Here is a 25,848-nt window from a genome sequence, read left to right on the forward strand (position 1 = left end):
GAGAGCATGCATTTCTATGTTATGTGACGAGCTGCCTTCCAGCTTTGCGCAGAGTTTGTACTCGGGCCCGACACAGACTACTTTGATATATGTCCAGGAGGGGGTCACGATTTTGGTAAGCTAGACAAGTAGTAGCAAAGGCTCCCAAGGATGGCCGAGTTCACAAGCCATCCAGCTCACCGATGTCGGGTAGAGCCAATGGTTCCTTGGAGCTTAGTCAAGGGGCTCGACACACAGCTTGGACAAGATTTCCACTCCTTGGGAGACAAAATCAGCCACCTCGTTGAGCGGTTCGCACAGTCAGGAGACCCTTATGAGGTACATTCAAGCATATTTACTTACAAATATTTAGTTGGTAGAGTGGTAGGTAATGATTTTTTCTCATGATTTACTTTTCTAAGTGCTGTTACGTACTACATTGCTTGCTAGCCCACATGGATAGGACCGCACTACAGCCACTACTACTGCCACGGCATATACATAACCTTCCCACAATTTTCTTCACTTTATTTCTGAATTCCTTTCATTATGCTTATCATTGTTGACTTTTTGGTGTTCCGCAAAATTAGGCCACTTTCTCAACACAACCGGTGGAGCCACCTCCATCGATCGTACCTTTGACGTCAAACTGCTAGCACATCTTCAGAGCTACATTCACTCACCTATGGTTTTAATAATTTTATACTACTTTTTGGAAAGTTCTTTCTAATTTTGTGTTGTTGTGTTTGATGTAGGCTAACCCCTCTTTAGAGCTCTGCAACCGTGTAGAGGAGCTCACACATGAGCTGACCACAGTGCAACAAAGGGTTGGAGAGCTCAAGAAAGCACTAAAAGACACTCAAGTGTCCTTGAAGGTCTTTGTCATTGAATGGCACATTGATTACTTCCGAGCAAAGCACTTCACATGTTAGCACACTTACCTTAGTCGCTCCCCCAGCACACACAGAGTTTGGCATGGGTTTGGGCAGGTGAGAGCTTTTGATGGGTGTACCATCCACACTAGGAAACCACATGGAGTGCTGCATTTCTCTTGACTTGTTTGGCAACGAAGTATTCCACACTTTGGGTTGTGGCTTCTGCTTCCACCTCTATAGCCTCGTCCACAACATGTGCATGCACTCAGATTGTGTGATGTGCCACTGACAAATCCCAATTTACCTTTGCCACCATTGGGGATTCAGTGAACTTTTCCACCACCACAAGGCGAGACATTAGACCTCATCACTCACCGCCCACTTGGGACGAGTCATGAGGCAGACAGACAGGCAGTCATTGAAGTGTCATTAGAGGACGGGTACCAGTGGAGGAGGAACTATAGATGATAGAGGCAGGAGAACAATGGAGCCAAGGGCTACAAAGACACCACCCAATGACATGGTTTGCAAAGTCCATGAAACTTTTCAAGGGCAGAAGAAGCACACTAATCCTTACCCTTGCAATGTTTCATGGCCATCGCAAACCGTTTGACGATCAAGCGTGACACAATTGCCATTTTTTTATCGTTGGTTTCTTGGTGAGCCCAAAGCCCAAAAATGGTGATTATGCCACCTTAGACGACATAGTAATCATAAACCCTCTCAATAGTCAAGGGTGGCACAATCACCATAGTTCTGCCGTTGGGCCCTTAGCAAGTCCAAAGCCAAAAAATTAGTGATTGTGCTACCCAAGATCGATGAGACGAGAATGGATGGTCATGAAACTTTGCACGTGCAAGGGAAGAACACTAATTCCCACCCTTAAAATTTTTCATGTCCATTGCAATCCGTCTCAATATTCAAGGGTGGCACAATTGCCAACTTCTGGCTACTGTGCCTTGGCGAGCCTAAAGCTAAAAAATTGGCGATTGAACCGTCCTCAACCAATGAGAGGGGGGACATATGGCCATGAAACTTTGCAAGGGCGGGGGAACAACAATAAAATTTTCCTGTGCAAAGTTTCATGGACAACACAAACTATCTCAATGGTCAAGGGTGGCAAAATCACCAACTTTTGGCCGTTGGGCCCTTGGCAAGCCAAAAGCCAAAAATTTGGCGATTGTGCCACCCAGGACCAACAAGATAAGAACTTATGGCCATGAAACTTTGCAGGGTCACAAGAAGTACACTAATACCCACCCCTAGAATGTTTCATGGCCATCACAAACCGTCTCAATGGTCAAGGGCGGCTCAATCATCAACCTTGGTCATGGGCCCTTGGCAAATTGGTGATTCTGTAACCTTGGACCGACAAGACGCAAACATATGGCCATGAAACTTTGCAAGATCAGAGAAAGCACACTAATCCTTGACCCCCCCTAAGTTTATAGCCATCACAAATCCTCTCATTGGTCAAGGGCAGCACAATCACCAATTTTTGGCCAGTGATTGTGTTGCTTTGGATCAAAGAGACAAGAACGGATGGCCATGAAAGTTTACAAGGGCAGGGAAAGCATACTAATACCCAGCCTTGGAAGGTTTAATGAAAATTTCAAACCCTCTCAATGGTCAAGGGCGACACAATCACCAATTTTTGGCCATGAGTTCAAAGCCAAAAAAATGGTGATTGCGTTGTCCTGAACCTACAAGACAAGAACGGGTGGCCATAAAACTTTGCAGGGGTAGGGAAAGCATACTAATCTCTACCCATGCAAAGTTTTTTGGCCATTGCAAAGTGTCTTGATGGTTAAGGACAACACAATTGCCAATTTTTGGTCGTTGGGTCCTTGAAGAGCCCAGAGCCAAAAAGATTGTCTACAATGTGAAGCGTATTGAGTGGTTATTCTTGTAATAATTTGATTGAAATTTGAGCCTCGTTAAGCTTACCAAGTAAAGAGGGACACCCATGACACTAAGTGGGAGCAAACCAGGTGGTGATCAATATGAAAGTTGAAGTGGGACACAAGGTCTCCACATGGTAAATCCGGTCAAAATGTGGTTTTGGGTGGCACCTCAATCCATCGACCACAACATGTGACTCAAGCTCATGACCCATGCGATGCCACGTAACTTGAACTCATGACCCACATGTTCAAAGGCGTATTCTCTAACCCAAGGGGTGATCCACCTTTCACAATGACCTATATTATGGGCATTCAAGTGGTATTTATCAAACCCCTCTACACACACTTCACCATGAATTGAAAGACCCCTTTTCTTTCATAAACATGTACCTTTTTTGAAAACTATGATTTTTTAGCTCCTTATGTATATGTAACTTTGTTACTCTTTAATATACTTATATATCTTGTGGTGGACCCTCTGGGTTCTCTAACCATCACCCCCTTGCAACCAATGTTCATTCCAAAATCCATCTAAAAACGAAATATGGGCTACATGATAGTCCATGTTTTGTTTAGGCCAAGTTTACTTTTAATAAAAATCAACAATGGAAGCGTTCCCAAGAGTCATGTGCCACTTTTTGGCAATGGATACCTTTTTCCCCCCACACCTGTTTTATTTAATGCCAACATCACTTAGTCTCGAAGAAGCACCCCAAAAGTTGAGTACAACCTTGAGAGGACCTCTAGGGAAAGTGTCTGCTCCTTATACTTTTGAAGTTTTATTGTGTAAGTAAAAAAGCCTCTATCTTGGAAGGTGGTTTCGCCACCCTCGGTAGCTACTCTCCACATCTTCATAACCAACTCAAAGTCACCTTTCATCAATCATTCTCCACATCTTCATAGCCAACTGAAAATCACCTTTCTATTGCATTTTGAAAGTGTACAAAAATAATAATAGTAAACTTTGAAATTACAAGTCACACCTTACCTTTATAATTTGAAGCACAAGAGAACAATACTTTAATTTAATTATATATAAAGCTAAAATTTCAAATGAATTTTATGTACAAGTCATGACGGTTTGTTGTTCCATGTTCACACTTGTAAAAGAGGGCTACAAAAAATATCTATCTATCCTAGTCCTCATCCTTGTCCTCGTTGAGAGGTACATAATTTTGATCGCTCTCACTCTACAACAACCAAAAATAAATTAGATAAGTCAATGACTCAAAATGATTGATATGATATTCATTTTCTCCTCTTACCGCTTGTAGAGATCCGATTTGCATAGTTGAATTTCTTGCCAGAGATATGATGGTTTTTCCAAGTATCAAATCAATACTTGAGCACCTCTCTAGTGGAACAGGTCACAATGGTATTTTTCTAAGTTAACAATAACCACAAAAGTTGCATAAGCTAAAGCATCTTCTATACAAAGGCTTGGACAATTCAAAATTACTTAATTATTTATCTTTCAAAGCGGCTTTGCCTCCCAAACCATAGTGCATGGGAGTTTTGCGTTGCGTTGTTGATTGTGGGATGAGCCTATTGCAGCTTCCTGCACTATGAAAATACATTTATCGCTATCCTTTACCACCTTTTGTAGAGAGAGAGGCCACAATGGGCTGGCCAACAAAGAGAGAGGGGGACGAGAGGACATTTTTTTATGTTTCAAATATTACTGCTCTTAGTATTGTTATATTGCCACGACTATTGTCACCAAAATTGCCGCTCATATTAATGAATCCCACTTTAGCAATTAAATATTCAAATTTTGGTATTTTTCTCTATTTTTCTTGTGAATAAATGTTATTTAGAACTTCAAAAAGATTAAAAAATGATATTAAAATATGAAACAATGGCTATGTGGATAAACATGAAACTATGAAGAGGAAGCTTCGTCCTAGAGTTATGCATGTGCCTCCATGTAAGCAAGCACCATCAGAGATGAGAAGCCAAGCATGGATGATATCCTCTACGGAGGCATGGGCACTACTTTCTCAGACTTCGCATATTCTCACAAGAGAGACTTCCACGACATCCATCCATCATGTTTTGGATTGGCTCTCACAAACTTAGGAAGTCGATTCATCTTGTTATAGCAAAACATGGACAAGCTTGTTTTACAAGTGGAACCCCTCGTCTTCTACCTACCCTCAAAGCTTGGGCATGGCCTTCTTTTGTGATGAACCAGAAAGCCCTTCCTTCAACAAATCATCTTCCCCTTGAAGGTAATTATGGTTTTATTTGCTCGGTTCCCCTTTGAAGCCCACATTTTTCAAATTCTCATCATGAAAGAGTAAAGTGTACCCACATTTTACTAGATGGTAGCAACTATGTTAGTTTCTTCAAGCTCTATCTTGCAACAATGTGCAACTGGCCTACACTTTTGTAAGAACCTTCCTCACTCTCTTGAAATGGGAGGAGGCATGCTTGACAAAATGAGAGAGAGAGAGAGAGAGAGAGAGAGAGAGAGAGAGAGAATTCCATGAATAGGAAACATGACAAAAAAAATTCATAGAATAAAATTTACAAAATGTTTATAAGTCATCATCCAAAAGACCTCTACAAGTAGCTTCATCTAAATCTAAACCCATTGCTCCTAAATCAATAAAGAGAGAAATTGAATTTTTGTTTGTGGATCTGTTGGTATTAGGGAATTCGGGAGGTCATTTTGGAGGGCCTTATTGAGGAGAGAGAAAAGGAGGTGCATCCAATGAACAACAAGCCAATGTAACGTAGAAATAGGAAGAAATTGCAAAAGAAAGAAAATAACATGAGGTAAAACCTCGTTTTTATGGAGTTTCCAGGTATCTATATGTGGGCCTAGGATCTGAATGTAGTTATGGTACTGAAAGACAGCTACACTAATGTATCATTCTCCCCCCACCAAAAGCTCTTGCTACATGAACCAAGCGTTCAAAACTAAATTACCCTCCATTGGAAGCAAGTTCACACTTTCTTCTACCACTTAAAAAGAGCCATGGTTTCTTCTTCTTCTTCTTCCCACCCTAATAGCTCTAGGGATTGTTGCACTCTCTCCCCAGTGAGCCTCGCCATTAGTCTCCCAAGGAGTCCAAGTAGCACAATAAGCACTATCACTGTCTCAAACTCCATCAATATAGATAGTCAATGGCAACAACAGACAATATACAAAGGTTCTTGGGTTCTTATGCAACCAAGAAGGAGGAAAATATCCTCAACAAAAAATCTATTTCATTTAGCATAGAAACCATGAGTGCTAGATTTCAAAGTGGAGGTGGGCAAGAAAAATTTTAAGGAGGTTTTGATTGCTAATGGCGGAGATGTCTCATTGGCTTATCATCCTCGATGCAACTAATAGTGTGTTCATATCCTTCCATCTCTATTCTTTCTTTTAGACCTTGCTGTTCTCTTAATTTCTTTTTTCTTTTTGAAGAGGTAGAACAATATTAACAAAGGTAGATTAAGTTCTCGTAATATCTTCATTCATTTCAGTAGTTAGTCTAGGTGGTCTATTACATTTTGTTGTTGCAATTGCAAATGTCTATCCTTCATCATATGAGGAATGGGAGCCAATGGAGTGTATTATAGGTCTCATCTTTGTAATCCACGCTGACATTGGTGTTTTATAGTATGATGGAAGAACTAGCAAGAGTCTACAGCAGATGAGGGAGATTTCTTCTACAAGAATTTCTATTAGCTCAACCAAAAAAATCAAAAAGGTACTCTAGTTAAACTCCCTCTCCCTACCAATTGGAGTTGTATTGACTGGCTAGTCCCGCCAAAGTGTGTGAAGATCTCAAAAGCAAGTTGTTTAGGGATGTGCAAAGGTCCCTATGAGACTCAATTGCCTCTAAGTTGGTAAAGATTGCTAATTTTTGTCCTATAAGTTTATTTGTGGAGCTATTTCACACCTGCCACATACATGTTGCAAAGACAATGCTGATATGTAAATCTCTAGACGCTTGCTTCTGTGACAAGCTGCTTGATAGAGGGTGGTATGTTAAAGAGGTGGGCGGCATACATTGTGAGGTTGTACTGGAAACTTTGTGGCAAGGTACACGATCGGCACACAGTCACTTCTCATCTCCTTCTAGTACCAGCACTCTCAAATTGTTGCAGGCTACTCTAAGTTTATTTCTAATGATCAAGAGTTAGTAGGCCTGGAGAACAATGGTGTCATAGATGTGGAGGTATTCGACAAAGATCTCAACCTTGTGATAGTGGTCACAATAAGAGAGCAATGCAACCTTCTACAACTTTGGCATGACAACATGGACGAGACCATGGAGATCGAGCCCTCACTATTCTATTTCTTAATTGGTGGACGCAAAGTAATGCAACAAAGGGAAAAAGAGATTGTATGTAGAGAACTAACTGGCCAAGTCCAAATCGTGCCAATGTAATTCATGACTTCCATTCCAATGTTTCTTGTAATTTAAATATTTTTTTCAATCGTGAGATGATTCCCACAATTTGGTTATATCTTTATTTCAATTGTAAGATGAGGTATATCGGGGGTCTATCTCACTACATATGTCCCTTTGTTTAGCTGGTAGTGTGATTATTGTATATTTTGAGCAACATATGTAGAGTTTGATGTATAATCTCTCTCTCTCTCTCTCTCTCTCACACACACACACACACACACACACATTTCCATGGCACCACATTGAGAAGTACAAAAAATCATATTAATCTAGATAGCTAGCACTTCGGAGAGTATTTGTAAGTACAAACTCTGAAATAGTCAATGGGTTGAGATACAAATTCTAGAGATAAGGGATCAAAATGTTCTCTAGATAAAATTCATGCTCATGACCTTCAAATGAGGGTGGGGCAAGAGTGATGCCCGGTGGATTTAGCAAGCCCTTATTGGGTGTGTCATCTGTCAGCAAAGTGTTGATATCATCATATGGGACATGGATTTGAAAAAAAAGGTTTATAGAATAGCAATACATTTGGTTTGGTAGGGTAGTAGTGGCCTCTAATGTAAACACACTCCTTCTGCGAATACAAAAAATCACATTGCAAACATTCAATTCCTGCTATGGTGCAAACCAATTGAGGTTTCTCTGTAGCATAGAGGACCATATCGCAACCCGGAACCTTGGAAGTAGAAACTGTATAAATTCTTTGGTTCTTGGAGGCATAATGGCTCTGCAATTGCATATCCTGAAGGTGCACACGTTGATAGCTTCTACGTGGGGACTCCGTGGGGATCATACAGCTCTCGAAACAACAACAATCCATTGACATCCAAAATAATCAGTCTTTGCAAACATTTTGTAGAACAAATAAGTAGTTAGACAATAGGTTGACTTTTATATTCTTTAACATAGGTTATTAACGCAACAATCATAGGGATTTCTAGCAAAGGTTCATACTGGGTTTGCCTGTCGTCAAGGTTGTCTTGTCTAGTATTGACATCCTCGAGCTTCTTCCCTTGTTCTTTTGTTGTCTGAGACTCTTGTGTCTCCATTGTTGAGGGATCCATTGCACTTGAATTTTCTTCTAATGTGATATGATCTATTTGTGTGTCAGGTATAAATGACTCTTGATTTTCAAGCTCAACAAATGTAGGTGTGGCAGAGGTATGCTCTGCTTGAGGGTTAGAGCATTCTTTCTCAGCCCCTCCCTCTACACAAACTTCATCCTTTTGAAACCCTCCAAGCATAGAGGGAGTTTCAACATTTATTTCTTTGCCAGCCCCTCAATCTGTGCGATTTTTCTCCTATGTGGGATTCCCCTCATTTGGACTTTTCTCCTTGTCAAACTCTCCCTTTTCAGATTTCTCTTTTCAAGAGTCCCTCCCTCCTCTTGCTCCTATCCTTTCTTAGCTGCCCTTATGGAATCTGTTTGCTGCAGTCCATCAGCAGTCATCGTTAACTCTACAATGTGGTCATCTAATAGGGCTTGTTCTGCATCCATGCTCATGGGATGTGAAATTGTAAGTGGATGTTGGATTAGGGTGGCACAGTATCAGTGAAAATACTCTATGGTGTACTTCTCCAATGCACTCTACAAAAGTAAAAACAACAACAAAAAGGAGCTGAGAAATATTTTTGTCCAAACTGTCACAATGTCATAGTTATGCTGTGCAAAATGCATACCTTTGACATGAATGGCTTTAATGAAAAAAATATATGCAATATATACTCAGCATGGAGGAGGAATCTCCATCCACACGAGTTGCCATCACTCTATAAAGAAATCGAGACTTCCTTAATTATTGATCTGTACTGCTCTAGATTTTTGCATAGCCTTCCATATAAATGCAGCAGTCTTTTTATGCATCTGCAAGCAGGAGGAGTTGGTATGAACGTAGCACAATAACTGTCTCCATCGTTTATAAAAAATAAAGCCAATTTATAATTCTCAATACTCACAGTATCAATTCTGGATGCATTCCTCAAATTGAGCTGTGTCACGACAATTGGCTTGTCAAGTTCAATGCAAACGAGGCTCCAGTGGTGGTTGCTCTCATATGGAAAAATTATGGTTGTTACACTACAACAAAAAAGGGTGCCTTTGACCCAGATTTCGATGCCATACTTCGAAAAGTGCGTCGAAATATTTGTCCGTGTAAAACCGTCGAAATACGCGTCGATATAGGTGTCGACGCCCCTATCGACACGTATTTCGACGACCATATCAGAAAAAAAAATCTTGGGTAGAGGACAGGCAGCCTGGCCTGTGCCCAGTGAAAAGATGGACATAGCCACAGCCAGACTGCCTGTCCTCTGCCCAAGAAAGCGAGCATCACCAAAATCAACCGTGCTCTCACAAAATTGGGCAGAGTTCCCTTCGTTTTAACATAAACTTTTCAAAAAAAACCATATGTATAAGCCTCCTACATGATATACATGTAGGATCTCACACGAGATTTAAGGAAAATGAAAGAAATGAAACGAACTTTGTGCAAAACCATAACCAAATTAAATCCATAACCATAACCATAAACAAAACAATAACCATAACCATAAACAAAACAATAATCATAACCATGTATAAACAATAACCATAACCATGTCTGAACAATAACCATAACCATGTCTATACAAAAAAAAGACACAGAGATGTGTGTGTGTCTCACAAAACATATATAGAAATCCACTGATGACTCCGCGTCACAACCTGCACATAAAAGGACAAGTCACAAAATTAGTATTGATATTACTTCACATATACTTATTTAATCAAATCAACTCACACATATTAACGTCTCACCTCAATTGATCAGCCAGACTCTAAGGCCTCCCAGTCTACAAGCTCTCCTGCGGCGGCAACAAGATCATTCAATACTTCATAAATGCCTCTCTGATATCCATCTGTCTCCTCCTTGCATGTCGGGGCTCGATGCATTGCAAGATTCTGCGTTTATACAAAAACCAAAGTTATTAAGAATACATGATTCATCGCGTTTTAAAAAAAACACCATACCTAGGATTGGATTGGAAACTCACAAACTCATAGCAAAAGGTGTCGAAGCCTCCGCTGCCAAGATGAGATGTGCCCCTGGTCATCTGTCGTACCTCCGCGGCCTGACGCTACTGTCTGAACCGCGTGTCTGTTGTCTGCTCATCCTCCCTCATCTGCTCCCATGTCTCCTGTGAGATGCCAGAAGGCTTCGGCAAGCCGGTCCTGAAAGCCCGGCGAGGTGCATCTCGACGATGTTTCACGGTATCCCGTGCAACACCCTTGATCCACCTCCTTGGAAGCTCCTCTGAATCCGGAGCAGGCTGATACTCTCTCATGATGGTCTCCACTATATGATTGATTTTGTTGCGATCCTGATCAGGCCAAGGCGTCATAATGCTGGTCAAAAACTGCAGCTCCGCGAGCTGGCGAACTCACTGTCTCATCTCAGTCCCGACTCTATCTCTATCTCTCTCTCTCTCTCTCTCTCTCTATTTCCCTCTCTCTCTCTCTCTCTCTCGCTCTCTCTCTCTCTCTCTCTCTCTCTTTCCTACCTATCTCTTTCTCTCTCTCTCTCTCTCTCTCTCTCTCTCTCTCTCTCTCTATTTCCCTCTCTCTCTCTCTCTCTCTCACTCTCTCTCTCTCTCTCTCTCTCTCTCTCTTTCCTATCCCTCTCTCTCTCTCTATTTCCCTCTCTCTCTCTATATATATATCACTCTCTCTCTCTCTCTCTCTCTCTCTTTAATTTCCTACACACACACACACACGACGTAGCTTGTGTGTGTGTGTGTGTGTGTGTGTGAGAGAGAGAGAGGGGTTGGGGGGGGGGGGGGGGGGGGGGGCAGATCAATAATACCTGCGCTGCAGGTTTTCAAGGGTAGATCTGTGCGCGTGCTCACAAGAAAAAATGACCTCCTGCGCGCGGATTTGGTTTTTTTCCCCCAAATTTTTGCCATCAAAATACGCATGGAAGTACGTGTGGAAATATGCGTGGAGACACTTACCTTTCGATAGGCATTGCCACGCGCATTTCCACGCCTCTTTCGACCTGTATATCGACAAGCAGCATGCCCGTCGAAAGGCGCGTGGAAAGGTATGGTGCTTCGAAATGTGGTGCGTCAAAAGCTCGGTATTATGTTGTAGTGTTACTTGCAGCATTGGACAATGAGCAAGCCACTTTTTGAATGTGCTGATAGAGGTATTTTTCATTCTAAGAAAGGAAGAAATCTGGGAATCCAATATATATAGTTTTGCATGGCTTTGTGGAGGTAGCTGGCTCTTTATCAAACTATAAGACAATTACTAGTTGTTAGTCTCTAGCCTCAAGGCTAAATAAGAATATGCTAGAGCTGGTGAAAGCATCTTACCTTAGGAAGATATATACATTTGAATATGTGATTTTCATTAGGAAATTTCAGAGGTCATTTGGAGGGCCATATGAAGAGAGAGGATAATAGAGCGCGTCCAATGAGCACGAAGGCTACGTTACGTAGGAAAGTACATGGAAAGACTCAAAAAATAGGAAAATAGCATAAAACTTTCACGAATCTAGGATTGTAGCATCGTAATTTGCTTCCTTTTACCGAGCTTTTAGGTGCTTGCATGTGGTCCCACTTCTGATATTCTCTTATGGTCATTAACGTACTGGAGGGTGACCATTAAGCCCGCACAAGATATTGGAATTCTAAAACACTTTCCCTCCATTAGAATGCTTTCAAAGTGAATCTCCCTCCACTAAAGCTTTTCTCTGAGAGCTATGGCTTCCACGTCTTCTCGCCCAAGAGGCTCCAGGTGTTTACTGTCTCTCACACCAACAACCAACAATTGCACTTTGCCTAGAAGGCCAAGTAGTAGCATATCCTCAATTACAATACCAGCTTCAATAAGTGCAGAGAACCAATGGGTTGGACAAAGGATAAACAAAGGTTCATGGGTCCTCATGCAACCAAGAAGACCCAAGAGGTCTAGTGGTATCAACGTTTACCGCTCAGCATGGAAGGCCAGAGTGTTGGATTTCAAAGTTGAAATCGGCAAAAGATCTGTAAAGGAAGTTCTTGTTCAGCATGTGTTTACCCATCCAGAGGTGATAGCAAATGGTGGAAATGTATCAGATATACATCAACCACGTTGGAATTGTAAGTACTCTTGACATGTGAACTTACTGATACTCTCATTATAACTTTTCTTATATATTTTGCAATGTTTCTCCCGCTTGTTATGAGCAATGTCTCCATTCTTCACAGCTCAATTACATTAGATTTGTCATTTGTACTTATTGATACTCTTAGTTTAACTCTTCTTATATATATTGCAGATGTTTATCCCTCTTCTTATGAGCAATGGGAGCCTGTGGAGTGCATAATAGGCCTCTTCCATGTTGTTCATGCCCACATTGGTTCTCTACAGTATTCAGGGAGGAGCAGCAAAAGACTGGCTGATGAGGGAATATTTTTTTATGACCACTTCTACCAACTCAGCTCAGGGAATAAGAATGGCATGTTGGTGAAAGTGCCTCTACCAACCGATTGGAACACTGTGGACTGGACAGTTCTCGAGGAAACAATGGTGGAGGCAATGCGAAGTAAGCTCTACAAGGATATACAAAGGTCTCTACGTAGATCTATTCCCACCAAACTGGTTAGAATTGCAAACTTTTGTCCTGTTGCACTCTTCATAGATCTGTTTCATAGCTACAACATCCGTGTTACGAAAACTATGTTCATGTGCAAGTCATTTCAGCAGTCATCCTGTGAAAAACTTCTTGACAGAGGATGGTATGCAAAGGAAGAGATTGGTTTACGGTGCGAGGTCGCGCTTGATACTCTAGTGTCAAGTACATGATTGCAAGCCAATCACTATTACTCTCGTTTTGGTATATGCGATCACAAATGCTCAACGGTAAGTACATTCCTATGGACCAGGTTTCTGCAGGTTTGGAAGATAATCCTGCTGTGGATGTGGAAGTGATTGATAAAGAGCATGGCCTACTGTTGGTGGTTACAATAAGGGAGCTATGCAGTCTTCAGCATTTGCGGCATGACATAATTGAAGAGTCAATGGACAAGGACCTATCAGATTTTTCCTTTTTCCTAGCTGGCCGTAAGGTGATGCGGCGAAGGGAAAAAGATATTTTGTGCAAAGAGTTGGATGGTCGGGTTGAAGTAGTGTCAATGTAACAGATATTCTTGTGAACTCAAGTGTATACAAATGACTTTCAAGACATGAAGTTTATTGAGCTCATTTTTCAATTGTGCCCTGTGAAAAAGTGTGCTTGAAATACATTTCTTTACCATGTCAAATCTCTCTCTCTCTCTCTCTCTCTCTCTCTCTCTCTCAATGTTAGACAAGACAAAGACATGATAGAAGAGTCATCTTAATTCATTAGAAAGTACAAAATCGTCCGTGAACAATGGACTGAGATACAATTTCTGTAAGTATGGAATCAGAATGTCTTCAAGGTAAAAATCAAAGGAATGCCCCTCGAAAGAAGGTGGTGAGATAGTTGTTCCCGGCGGATTTAGTTCTCCCTTTTCAGGAGTATCATCAATCAGTAGTGTATTAGTTGCATCAAAGGGTACACCGATTTGGCTAAATTGTTTGTACAAAAGAGGTAAGTGTGGTTTTTTAGGGTGGTAGTGGCCCTCAACAGTAACGCATTTTATTTGATCATACAAAAAGGCAAAATCTGACGTGTGAGCGTGGCATACACTGCAAACTATTGTAACTAGTGGCGACAAGTTTTGCCTTTGCATTGAAGACCATATGGCAACTCTGAAGCGCGGAAGAAGAAACTGAATAAATTCCTTGGTTCCTGGACGAACCACGACTCGACAAGTTCCCATACGAAACGTTTGCAAATCCTCAAAGGGTTCTCTGTCACCGAGAGGCACCCGCATCAGCAGCAATCCATTGACGTCCATGATAATCAACCTCTGTAAAAGTTGACAAGTACATATAAGTAGTTAGAAGCTGAATATATTTTGTCATACTTGAATAGACATTACCGGAACAACCGTATCTACAGGTAGCAAGGGTCCATACTGGGTCTCTGTAGTGTTCATGTCGTTGTTGCTCTCCTCTGCTTTATCTTCATAGTCATCATTCACATCTTCATCAGGGGTCTCCCCCATGGCTCTTTCTGCCTCATTCAAGGTTTCTTCCAAGGTCTTTTCCTCTCCCTTGGTTGATCGGCTTGCCTCATACATCCTTGCCTGATCCATATCAGTTTGCTCATCCCTAGGCCTGCTTTCCTCATCGATATCCTTTTGCTCATCTATAGGCCTGCTTTCCTCATTTTGGGTTTCAGCCATAGGCTCTTTTGGCTCCTCCACTGGCTGACTTGGCTCTTTCATTGTCTCCTCTGGTTGTACACTAGCACCTTCCATATGCTCATTTGACCTTTCCTCATCCTCGGCTCTTTCATCTTCTGCTGATATGACCCCCTCGGCCCGTTGTGATTCCACTGTATTGGATGCAGGGGTTTGTCGTGGTGGCACGTCATGTTTTGTTAGATCAATAGTGCGGTCATCCAAGCCGCTATCTTCAAGCTCTCTGGGGCTAGACATAGTAAGCAGGTGTTGTATTAAACTTACCCGGTATCTTTGCAAATAATCATATGTGTAGTTTTTTAAAGCACTCTGCAAAATTGAAAGACCACATGGTGAGAATTCTTTTATAGACTAAACCAAAACTAACTGAATGCATTGCCAAATGGGTACCTTAGTCATGAAAGGTTTTAATGCAAAGTAGCTTTGCAGGACATATTCTGCATGGAGAAGACATCTCCAGCCGCAAGAATTTCCATCGGTTTGATTTGGGACAGGTACATCTTTGATTGGGGCCTTGTATAGTTCATACCTTCCACATAGCTTTCCATAGGCAAGCAACAACCTCTTTATACAACTGCACAAAGCAATGTCAAGATGTTAGCATGAGGCTTCAAATTTACATGGATATCTATAAGAAACACTTTCTGATACAAAACACTTATAGCCTAATTTCAGGGTGGGTTCCTTTTATTGAATTGAACACCCACACTGCTGGTTGGTCAACATCAAGGCATATGAGACTCCAGTGATGGTTGTTCTCATATGGAAAGATGATGACAGTAACTTCCAGCATAGCACAGTGGAGAAACCAACTCTCAAAGGTCCCAGATGGACTGTTCTTTTGTCTAATAATCACTGACATTTGTGGATTAAGAAGAAACACCTCTGTGTGGGTGTGCAGTGGGAGTTGACTTTTGATCAGGCTGCAGAGACTCTAGCTGAGTTAGCAAACCTATTATCTGAGTTTTCAAAGCTAGCAAGATAGTAACACTTACTTAAGACAAGCATAGATAATTGTGTCTGAAATCTGAGCATCTGGATTCTGCAATAAATTAATGTCCACTTTTTCCAGAGCTAGATTTCTGGTTCCATCTACAAATGGTATCTCTGCAAGCAAACCATCCTTCATTGAAAGTAGAGTTTCTTGATTGCTTGCCTCTATGGACAGGGTCACATTGCATTCTGTTTGCCTCTGGGACTCCACTGCTACTTTTGCTTTCTCCTTAAGCTTTGCTTCCCTCATGTCCTCTGTTTGGCGAGCAATAGTCTCTGCCCTTGTCCTTGTATTCGCATCATGTGTGACATCTACAACTGTGAGTTGTGGCACTAGCTCCGGGGGGTATAACAAAATTTCCCTCATTTTCTTATCCTTGCAGACATTGGGGACCAGTAGTTTGTCATACCTCCACCTTATTCTTTTCAGTGTCTCACTATCTTTGTCCATTATAGTAACCCTGTGGGCATGGGCTACAACAATGGTCATGTCACTGAAGTACTCCAGTAGGAAGTCCTCTGCTGCTTCTTGTAGAGACATTAATGCCACCACCTTCCACCTTTTGGTGCCCCAGGTAGCTTCTTCACATATGGACCTCACCATCCTCTGGAAGGGCAGCTTTGGTATGCATAAATCTACACATTTCTGTGCCTTTCTGATTTCTCTGAAAAGTCCCATGCAGGTTTGTAACTTCTTCACCCTTGGCCCTTTCAGAATTTTATTGGGTTTTCCAGGTCTTTTCTTTGGGGTTGCAGATCTGCTACTTGCTTTAGATGCTAATCCTGGTCCCTTGCCTGCCTTCCTTGCACCGGATTTTGTTCTAGCCATTTCACTGTACACAAAAAGAAGAGTCTCTCTCTCTTTCTCTCTCTCTCTCTCTCTCTCTCTCTCTCTCTCTCTCTCTCTCTCTCCCTCTCCTTTCTATAGCTTAGCATATTTAAATAGAGAGAGAGAGTGAGAGAGCCCAGTACTAAAGGCGCACGTGGAGCACGTTTTGACCTCAACAAACACCTCCGCGCGCCGTTAGTATAAGGTAAAAGAAATACTCACTCTCTCTCTCTCTCTCTCTCTCTATAACACTCAGACATACACTGGTCAATGCACAGTACTAACGGCGCGCATAGAGACATGCACACCGGTTATGCCTCTCTATGCGCACCTTTGGTAGAGAGAGAGAGAGAGAGAGAGGCTATGTGTGTGTGTGTGTGCCTGTATTTGTGTGTGTGTGTGTGTGTAAGTTATATTTGTGTGTGTGTGTGTGTGTGTTTGTGATTTGTGTGTGTGTGTCTCTCTATGTGTGTGTGTGTGTGTGTGTGTATGTTATATTTGTGTGTGTGTGTGTGTGTGTGTATGTTATATTTGTGTGTGTGTGTGTGTGTGTGTATGTTTTATATGTGTGTCTGTGTGTTTTTGAGTGTGTGTGTGTGTGCTGTGTTTGTGCCTATTTGTGTGTGTTGTTTGTGACTGTTTGTGTGTGTTGTTTGTTAAGACTGAGCTTGGTACTGTGACAGAAACAGAGATAGAGAGATAGAGGAAAAGGCAGAGGGAGAGGCACACCTTCGTTATGTCGATGGGTCGGAGATGCAGACGCAGACGACGGCTCTTGCACTCTCTCTCTCTCTTTCACTCACTCTCTTTCACGAGGTGTGGTTTTTCTCTCTCTTGACCTCTATATATGACGTACAAAAGTATACGGTCTCAATAATGACGGCACGTGTGACAACATGCAATAATACTCTAATTTATAGTAACACGTGGGGTGCCGCCGTGTGTATCCATTATAAGTGTGATTTTGAGAGAGAGAAAGAGACAGAACAATAGAGAGAGAGAGAGAGAGAGGGAGAGAGAGCGAGAGAGAGAGAGAGAGAGAGAGAGAGCCATAGAAAGAGAGAGAGTGATAAAGAGAGAGAGAGAGTGATAGAGAGACAGAGAGAGAGAAAGAGAGAACAGATTGTGAGAGAGATAGAGAGAGGGAGAGACACAGATTGAGAGAGGGATAGAGAGAGGGACTCCTTACTCTCAGAGAGAGAGAGAGGGAGGGAGAGAGACAGAGTCAGTTTGACACAAAAAAAGCAATGGAGGAGACACTGACGGGAGCAAAGCGAACCCCGAACCCTGACGGCCTCTAAAACACCGGGGACCGAATGGAGCGCCTCGAGCCTGTCATGGTAAAGCAAACAGGGGGCACCACCTAGCTTCAGCGGCTAGGACGCAAACAACACACCAACATAACAACGTTTTCATCCAAGAAAGATGGATGCTTGGGAGCAATGATGCAGAGGAAAGGGAATGAGATCAAGTGAGAGAGAGAGAGAGAGAGAGAGAGAGAGAGAGAGAGAGAGAGTGAGGGAGGGGGTATAGCAGCTTAGTACTTAGGCACCACAAAAGGATGGCGAATCCGCACACCCTTCACACATACACAAGCTCACTCCAAACACAAGACTACGTGGTGATTCCGCACACCTCACATGGGCAAAAAATTGCAAGAAAACATACTCACAAAACCTCAAGCTTTATTTAGAGAATAAGGCAATGAAATGGGGAGCATAGGGTAGGGGAATGAGAAGGGAGAGCGTGGTAGAGCACATGGCGGATAGGTGGGAATTGATGGCGAAGGCTCGCACGAGGGTTACGGCTATCATCCTTCATTTAGTTTCCCTTCATCTTCCATAGCCCAAGGGTGTAGAGGTCATGCTTAAGACGAGCATGATGATTGCGGTGATGGTGATGGTGTGGGTGTGTGTGTGTGTGCACTAGGCACACAAAGTGTATAGTGTACTCTTTGGTGATGGTGTGTGTGTGTTTAGTGTGATGGTGACCCCTTTTTATATAGGGGAGGAGGGGGGAGAAATTCTAGAATTTAGAAATGAAGAAATCATTATCTACATAGGCCATGTGACTGTGGGCCCACTTGTCTGGCTATGTGTATATGTGCTAGAACAGCAGTCTCATGAGAGAGAGACTAAGAGAGAGAGATGGGTTGATGAAAAAAAGTGAGAGGTGACATGGAGAATAAAGTAATTACAAGAGGGGAGAGAGGGGAGTGTGTTCAGAGGTGAATCTGTGTGCAGATGTGTGTGAACATAAGAAAAATTAGGTAACCACCGGGTGGGGATGGGTATGTGGGCACCTTTTTCAGTGAAACTGAGTGTGTGTGAGTGTGGGGGAGGTTATTTAGCTACAAGACAAGAGACATGGTGCCCTTTAGAGAGAGAGAGGGGGGTATTTGGGTTATGGGATATGATAGGAGAGAGAAAGGGGGGGTGGGGTATACTATTTGGAAGATAGGATAAGTTGCATGTGAGTTAGGGTGCATTATTGGTGAGTTAGAATGCATTATTGGTGAGAGGTGGGGTAGCTTGAGGGGAGAGAGAAAGGAGAAAGGACAAGGGGAAGAGAGAGGGGGTTGACCTTTTGAGTGGAGGAGAGGAAAAGGGACACACGGTGGGGCAACAATGAAGAAAAAGGAGGCAAGGTGGGGATGGGCTGCCCCGCAGGCATGAGGTGGCCTATTTTACCTTTCTCATATATTTACATAATCATACTTTATTTTTTTCTTACTTTTTCCAATGTGTTTTATCACTCCCTCCCTAAGAGGGGGTTTTCATGTGGTGGGGACGAGAGAAGAGGGGTATGGGAGCTTGGCTTGTGAAAAGCCCCCATCATTAGCCCTCCCCTTTTGGCTAGAGGCATTCATGTCTCTAGCTCATCTGTTTGATCATTATCGTCGGAGGTGGGGGCTGATGGTGTGTCCTCATCTGGAATGTCAATAGGTGGAGCCTGGTCAAATCGAAGAAAATAAGGTTTAAGTCGCCAACCATTTGCCCTGGTTTTATGAAGTTTTCCATCAGCGTCCATAAGCTGGTAGCTTCCATTGGCATACTTTTTCCTGACGGTGAAAGGACCTTCCCATCGGAGTAGGAGTTTCTTATCCTTGCGCGTGTGGAAGCGATTGTCGTAGTGGAGCACCAACATTCCTTTCTTCAATTCTTTTTTTTGGAGATGCTCGTTAAAGCTAAGCCGTCTATGCTCTGCTTGTGCCGCATAATAATTTATTGCTTCTTCTCTGTCCAGCTGCAGTCTTTCCAAGTTGATGATGTGATCTCTCAAATGCATGTTGGGCTGTTGAAGCTGGCTTGCCATTACTCTGAGACTTTGTAGTTGCACTTCAATGGGCAAGATTGCTTCCTTACCAAATACTAGATGATACGGTGTGAATCCCAAGGATGTACGAAATGAAGTTCTGTAGGCCCATAAAGCTGGTAGTAGATACTTATCCCAGTCTCCAGGATGATTTTTTACCTGCTTGGTAATAATTTTAGAAACCATTCCATTTACCTTTTCAACTAGGCCATTACATTGAGGGTAATATGATGAAGAGTGCCTCCTTGTAATGCCCAGTTTCTGCATTAATTCTCCTACCAAGTCTGCTCTGAAACCTGGCCCTCTATCAGAGATGATCTCTAAAGGTGTGCCAAACCTACAGCATATGTGCTCGTAGATAAATTTAGCTACCTCTACCGCTGTGATTCTAGTGGTGGCTGTAGCCTCTGCCCATCTAGTCATGTAGTCGACCCCCATGATAATGTAGAATTTTCCTGAGTTGGCCCTAGGTAATGGCCCAATGGCATCGATACCCCATTTTTCAAATGGGCCATATGAGAGAATAGGTGTCTGTGGTTCAGGCATAAGTGACCTAGTGCCGGCCTTTTGACACAACTTACATGTTTTGCACCAATGGTGTACATCACGGTTGAGGCTAGGCCATATGAAGCCTGCCTGCAAGATTTTCCTACTTGTTATGTCTAGGGCAAAGTGACCACCACAAACCCCATCGTGACAGCTAGCAGTTATTCCTGTGATTTCCTGAGAGAGAGGGACCTTCCTGAGTATTTGGTCCTTACCCTTACAGTACAAACCGTCATTGATGAGTCGATACCTTGTGGCCTTCCGCGTCAGCCATTGCTTCTATCCCTTTGTTAAATCTGATGGGCATTCCCCTGTTTCCAAAAAATGCATGATGTCAGGCAAGGCATCACTTCCTTGAAATAGAGGGAGCTTTAGTTTTATTGCTCCAACCACCACTTCCTGTAGTCTTTCACTTGCTAGGGCATCTGCTTCTTGGTTTTGAGCCCTTGGGATATGGTGTATTTGAACTTCTTCAAACTTACCCAACAAGGTTTTTACACCTCTTAAGTGAGTCCTTAAACTAGGATTCTTGCATGTCCATGCTCCATTTACTTGCCTTACCAGAAGTAGAGCATCCCCAAATACATTAAGGCGTTGTACACCTTGCGAGACGCACCATTGTAGACCCTTGGTTAGTGCTGCATACTCAGCTTCATTGTTAGAATGTGAATCTAACAATTGGCCCAACGAAAATACCTTTGTCCCTTTGTCATCAAAGACCACTAGGCCTGCAGCTGCTTTGTCGGACGCTCGCTTGTAGGCTCCATCAAAGTAGAGAGAGTATGCTCCTTCTACCATCGGTGGTACTGGAGGTAATCGGACTTCTCCTTCCTTAGATTGCTTCTCCTTCCTTTCAAAGACTTGGTAGGTCATGAGTCCCCCCAAACTTGCCCTTGTCGTGCTTTCTACCTGTACCGTGTAGTCAAACTCTTGCAGACGAACTCGCCATTTAGTAATTCTAGCAGACACATCCATGTGTTGTACAACATAGGGAAATATTTCATCCGTGGTTAGAATCACAAATTGCTTAAGCAGCAAATATGACCTAAACTTTGTAGTTGCAAATCTAAGAGCTAGGACTAAGTGTTCCACATGGGTGAAACCTTTCTCTCCTGCTGTCATCATTCGACTAGAGAAGTAGATTGGCCTCATGAAAGATGTCTTCGTATCCTTTTGGAGTAGCACAACCCCCAATGAGTCATCACCAACACTTGAGGTGACATAGAATTTTTCATCCCACTTAGGTGGTGAGATGGTTGGCAGTGTGGCTAAGACCCCCTTTACCTTGTTGTAGTGATGTTCGCTTTCCTCGTCCCAAGTGAAAGTTGATCTTCGAGTGAGTTGTTGCAGTGGTAGAACAAGTTGTGATAGTAGATGTATGAATCTACTTAAGTACCTCACCTTCTGTAGAAAAGAGACCAGTTGACGTGCGGTCGTTGGTGAAGGTAGGGCTATGAGTGCGGACACCTTACCTGGATCGGCGTTAATACCTTTTGCTGAAATTTCATGGCCTAGTAGAATGACTTTACTCTCCCCAATGTGGCATTTATCCACATTTAATTGCCCACCTAGGCTCTGCAACCTGGCCAAACCTTCAGTTACCTTTTCTAAATGTGAAATACAGGAGCTATATATACAAAAATCATCAATGAACACTCTTATGGATGTTCCAAAGAACGGTTGAAAAACAGATGTGACATATCTTTGGAATGTGGCAGGTGCATTTGTGAGACCAAATGGCATAACCCTGTATGCAAAACAACCCCATGGCGTGATAAAAGTGGTTTTTAGATGATCTTCCAAGGCTATGCGTATTTGAAAGTATCCAGAATAACCATCACAGACGGTATAGCATTCAAAACCCGATACTTCATTCAGAATTTCATCCAAGAAAGGGAGAGGAAAGTGGTCTCTCTTTGTAGCTGCATTTAGTGGTTTGTAGTCAACACAGACCCTCCACTTACAATTCTTTTTAGGCGTCACCACTACAGGTGACACCCATTCTGAGTTTTCTACAGGATAGATGAATCCCGCCTCCAGCAGTTTCCTTACCTCGGCCAAGAGTGCCTTTTCTTGTATGACCCCCAATCGTCGTAGCTTTTGCACAACTGGTTTTACCCCTTCCTTCAGCTTAATATGATGTTCCACCGCTGTAATGCCTGTGATTCTTTCATAGTTGTCAATGAACAGGTTAGGAAATCCCATCAACATTTGCAAAAAACTATCTTTCTCCTCAAGTGTTAATTCCGTAGACAACATACCCTTCAACCTACTTCCTCCTAGGCCAGGTGATTTTCTCTCCTCTTCATTGGGTTTCCCTTTTGGTGATGGATCACCAGTTGTGCTTACCCTTTGTGGATCCTTCATAATGATACCCATCACATCAATGGAACTGTCACTTTCGTCGGTGGATGTGGTCTCCTCCTCAGAACTGGAAGATTCGCTAGTGGTTTCATCTGCCGATGTTTCCAGATTCATTTGCTTCTGCTTGCCAATCCTCATGTCGTAGTAGATTGTCTCCCCTTTCTTACCGGTCATGCGTAGAAGGCCAGTACCCCAGTCCTATTTTGCCTTCATGGCCATCAACCATGGCCTTCCCAAAATTAGTGGATAGCCCTCCCCCTTAGTAGGCATTACAAAAACATCTACCTCTACCTTAGTGTTGAAAGCTTTGATTTTCACGGCACTTACCACACCCACACACTTTACTTTTGCGTTGTTTGCCATCCTTGCCTTGCATGGAGAAGGCCTGTCAACCTCGAGCCCTAATCGAAGCATCATAGCTTCGCTCATTACACAGATTTGTGCACCTCCATCAATGTAGGTGTTTCCAACCCTCTTTCCTTTTATGTTTACGTCAACAATTGGAAGGATGTCATCCATGTTGCATCCCGAAATTTCTCCGGCTACCTTTGTTTTGGAGCGTCTTGTACTTACCATTTTAGACCATTGTCGCCTTACTTTTGGTGCAAGATGTAGCAGCTGTGTCCATGTAATCTTCGGTCCTTGCTCTGCCACATCCAATGTTAGATCATAGGGCTTAGAACTTTCTCCTAGCTGGAAGTCGATGATGCCCAATTTTCGTCGTGGCCTGGATGGCCTCTTGCTAGTTTCTCCTCTCATGCTTCTCTCATCATCTGATTGTGTAGCTTTCTCCCTCCTAGCTCTTTTCACAGTCATGGCTTCAAGTGGTTCTAAAAAGGTTACCTTCTCCTTACCCTTGTCCCTCTCCTTTGCTCTGGGTGGATCCACTACTATGGATTTTCCTTTCTCTTCTAGCCTTATGATGTTTACAGGGCGATCAGGTGGTGGGGCTGGTGGAAGAGGTGGGATGGATGCTTGTAGTGGTGTCTGGGGTGGACGTAGAGTTTGTGTTGGTGGGGGTGGTGCTCGGGGTGGGGGTGTTCTTTCTCTAGGGGGTGACAATTGGTTCCTCCTACCTCCTCTATTATAGTTTTGTCGTGGTTTGGGACAATAGTACATACCGTGACCGTCTTCTCCGCAGTTGTAGCAATGACACTCCCTGTTTTGTCGTCGTGCTCTTCCAGGTTCTTGATCTCTTTCTTCATTCCTCCCTTGTTGTATTAAGTGGACAGAAAAATTCTGTAGTTGGTCAGTAATATGGGCCAACATATCTTGTTGGTCATCTCTTACCCCAAGAGCCGGTGGTGGTGGTGGAATGGTGGTTGTCGTAGTTGCTGGTCGACGCGATGTTCCTGATTCTGTTGACTCGGTTTCTTTGGCTTTCATTCGCAGCTTCTTGTCTTTAAGGCGAGCAATCTCAACGGCTAACTCGTACGTAGCCAGGAATCTACCTTTCACCTTCTCCTTGAGAAGCGGCCATAAGCCATGCGTGAACCGATCTTTTTTAGGAAATCGGGTGCAGCTTCCCCCCTAGCCAGTGACTCAACCCACCGTTCCCACAAATCCACAAATTTGGACTCATAGGTGGCATATTCTAAAAGACCCTCCTGCTTCAAGTCTCTCAACTTGTCCCACAACTTTTCTGAAGTGGTACCTCCCCCAAAGCGCCTCTTAGAAGCGGTTTTTAAGGGTTCTCAGTCATCCTTGGTTGCTTGTGGAAGTGCATTGTACCATGATCTAGCTTCTAGCTTCATGAGATGCTTAAAGATTCTAACCCGGGATTCATCCGTATCTTTGTTGCTCACTACACATGCTACTTCAAAGTCATCTAGGAAGTCTGTTACCAAATCCTCCCCCTTCTTTCCTTTAAATGTTGGAAATGCTACACTTGCCATGATTACTGAGAGAGAGCTAGAAAGACACACTGCTTAACTTGCAAAAGTTTTTTTCTTCTTTACAAGGAGGCGTGTATACCCTCTTATACTAGGACATAGATTAAAACTTCAAACGGTACATTGCCTTGTACCAAAGGTAAGACAAATGGTTGATCTGATGCCAGAACCTCAAAAAATCGCTCCCCACCCAGCATGGTGTCAATGACGTGCTGGTAGTGAGCCTTCAAATCCAGTATTACCTTGATCGAGCGTACACGTGTTGGTATGTGTGATCTGTCTTGAGGTAGGTTGTACTGATTCATGTGAAGCTTAGAGGTGCTTAGTCACTGTCCAAGCTTGTGGGAGAGGGTGGTGTTCTTTCCTGAAAAAAACTCAGTAGATCCCTAGTTTCTCTAGTGAGAGTGTGAGCCAATGATTCCGTTATCTGTGATGCAGCATCAGGTGCGACTTGAAAACTGACTGTGATAATTACCTCGGTGACTTGAGTTACCCGATTCTCAAAGTAGAATAGTGTTGATCCTCTATTGTGTAGAGATCCTTCCATTTTGTTGTTGTGGGTTGGTTGTAGGTTGCGGACATGGTTTCGACCTTCTCCTTCTTCTTCTTGGCACTTCGCCTATGTATATCCACTGGCTTTGGCGTGTTGGTTGACTCTCCCACTGCAAATCGATTACCGTTACGCCTGGCACTCGAGCTTTGATGGAGATGCGGAGTTCGTCTAGTTGTGCTTGGAGCTCTTCTTCTTCTTTCGTCCAATTAGCAAATCCTGCTAGCCATTCATCCATTCACAATAGTTTAGGGGTTTCAGTCTTGTAAACTGAAGGGTTTCATGAAAAGATCCTCCGTGGGAGCACCAAATGACGGGAGCAAAGCGAACCCCGAACCCCGACGGCCTCTAAAACACCGGGGACCAAATGGAGCGCCTCGAGCCTGTCATGGTAAAGCAAACAGGGGGCACCACCTAGCTTCAGCGGCTAGGACGCAAACAACACACCACCATAACAAAGTTTTCATCCAAGAGAGATGGATGCTTGGGAGCAATGATGAAGAGGAAAGGGAATGAGATCAAGTGAGTGAGAGAGAGAGAGAGAGAGAGAGAGAGAGAGAGAGAGAGAGAGAGAGAGTGAGGGAGGGGGTATAGCGGCTTAGTACTTAGGCACCACAAAAGGATGGCGAATCCGCACACCCTTCACACATACACAAGCTCACTCCAAACACAATACTAGGTGGCGATTCCGCACACCTCACATAGGCAAAACATTGCAAGAAAAAATACTCACAAAACCTCAAGCTTTATTTAGAGAATAAGGCGATGAAATGGGGAGCATAGGGTAGGGGAATGAGAAGGGAGAGCGTGGTAGAGCACATGGCGGATAGGTGGGAGTTGATGGCGAAGGCTCGCACGAGGGTTACGGCCAT

The sequence above is a fragment of the Adiantum capillus-veneris genome, chromosome 13 (genome assembly GCF_014529385.1).
Source record: "Adiantum capillus-veneris isolate H3 chromosome 13, ASM1452938v2, whole genome shotgun sequence".
NCBI lineage: Eukaryota > Viridiplantae > Streptophyta > Polypodiopsida > Polypodiales > Pteridaceae > Adiantum > Adiantum capillus-veneris.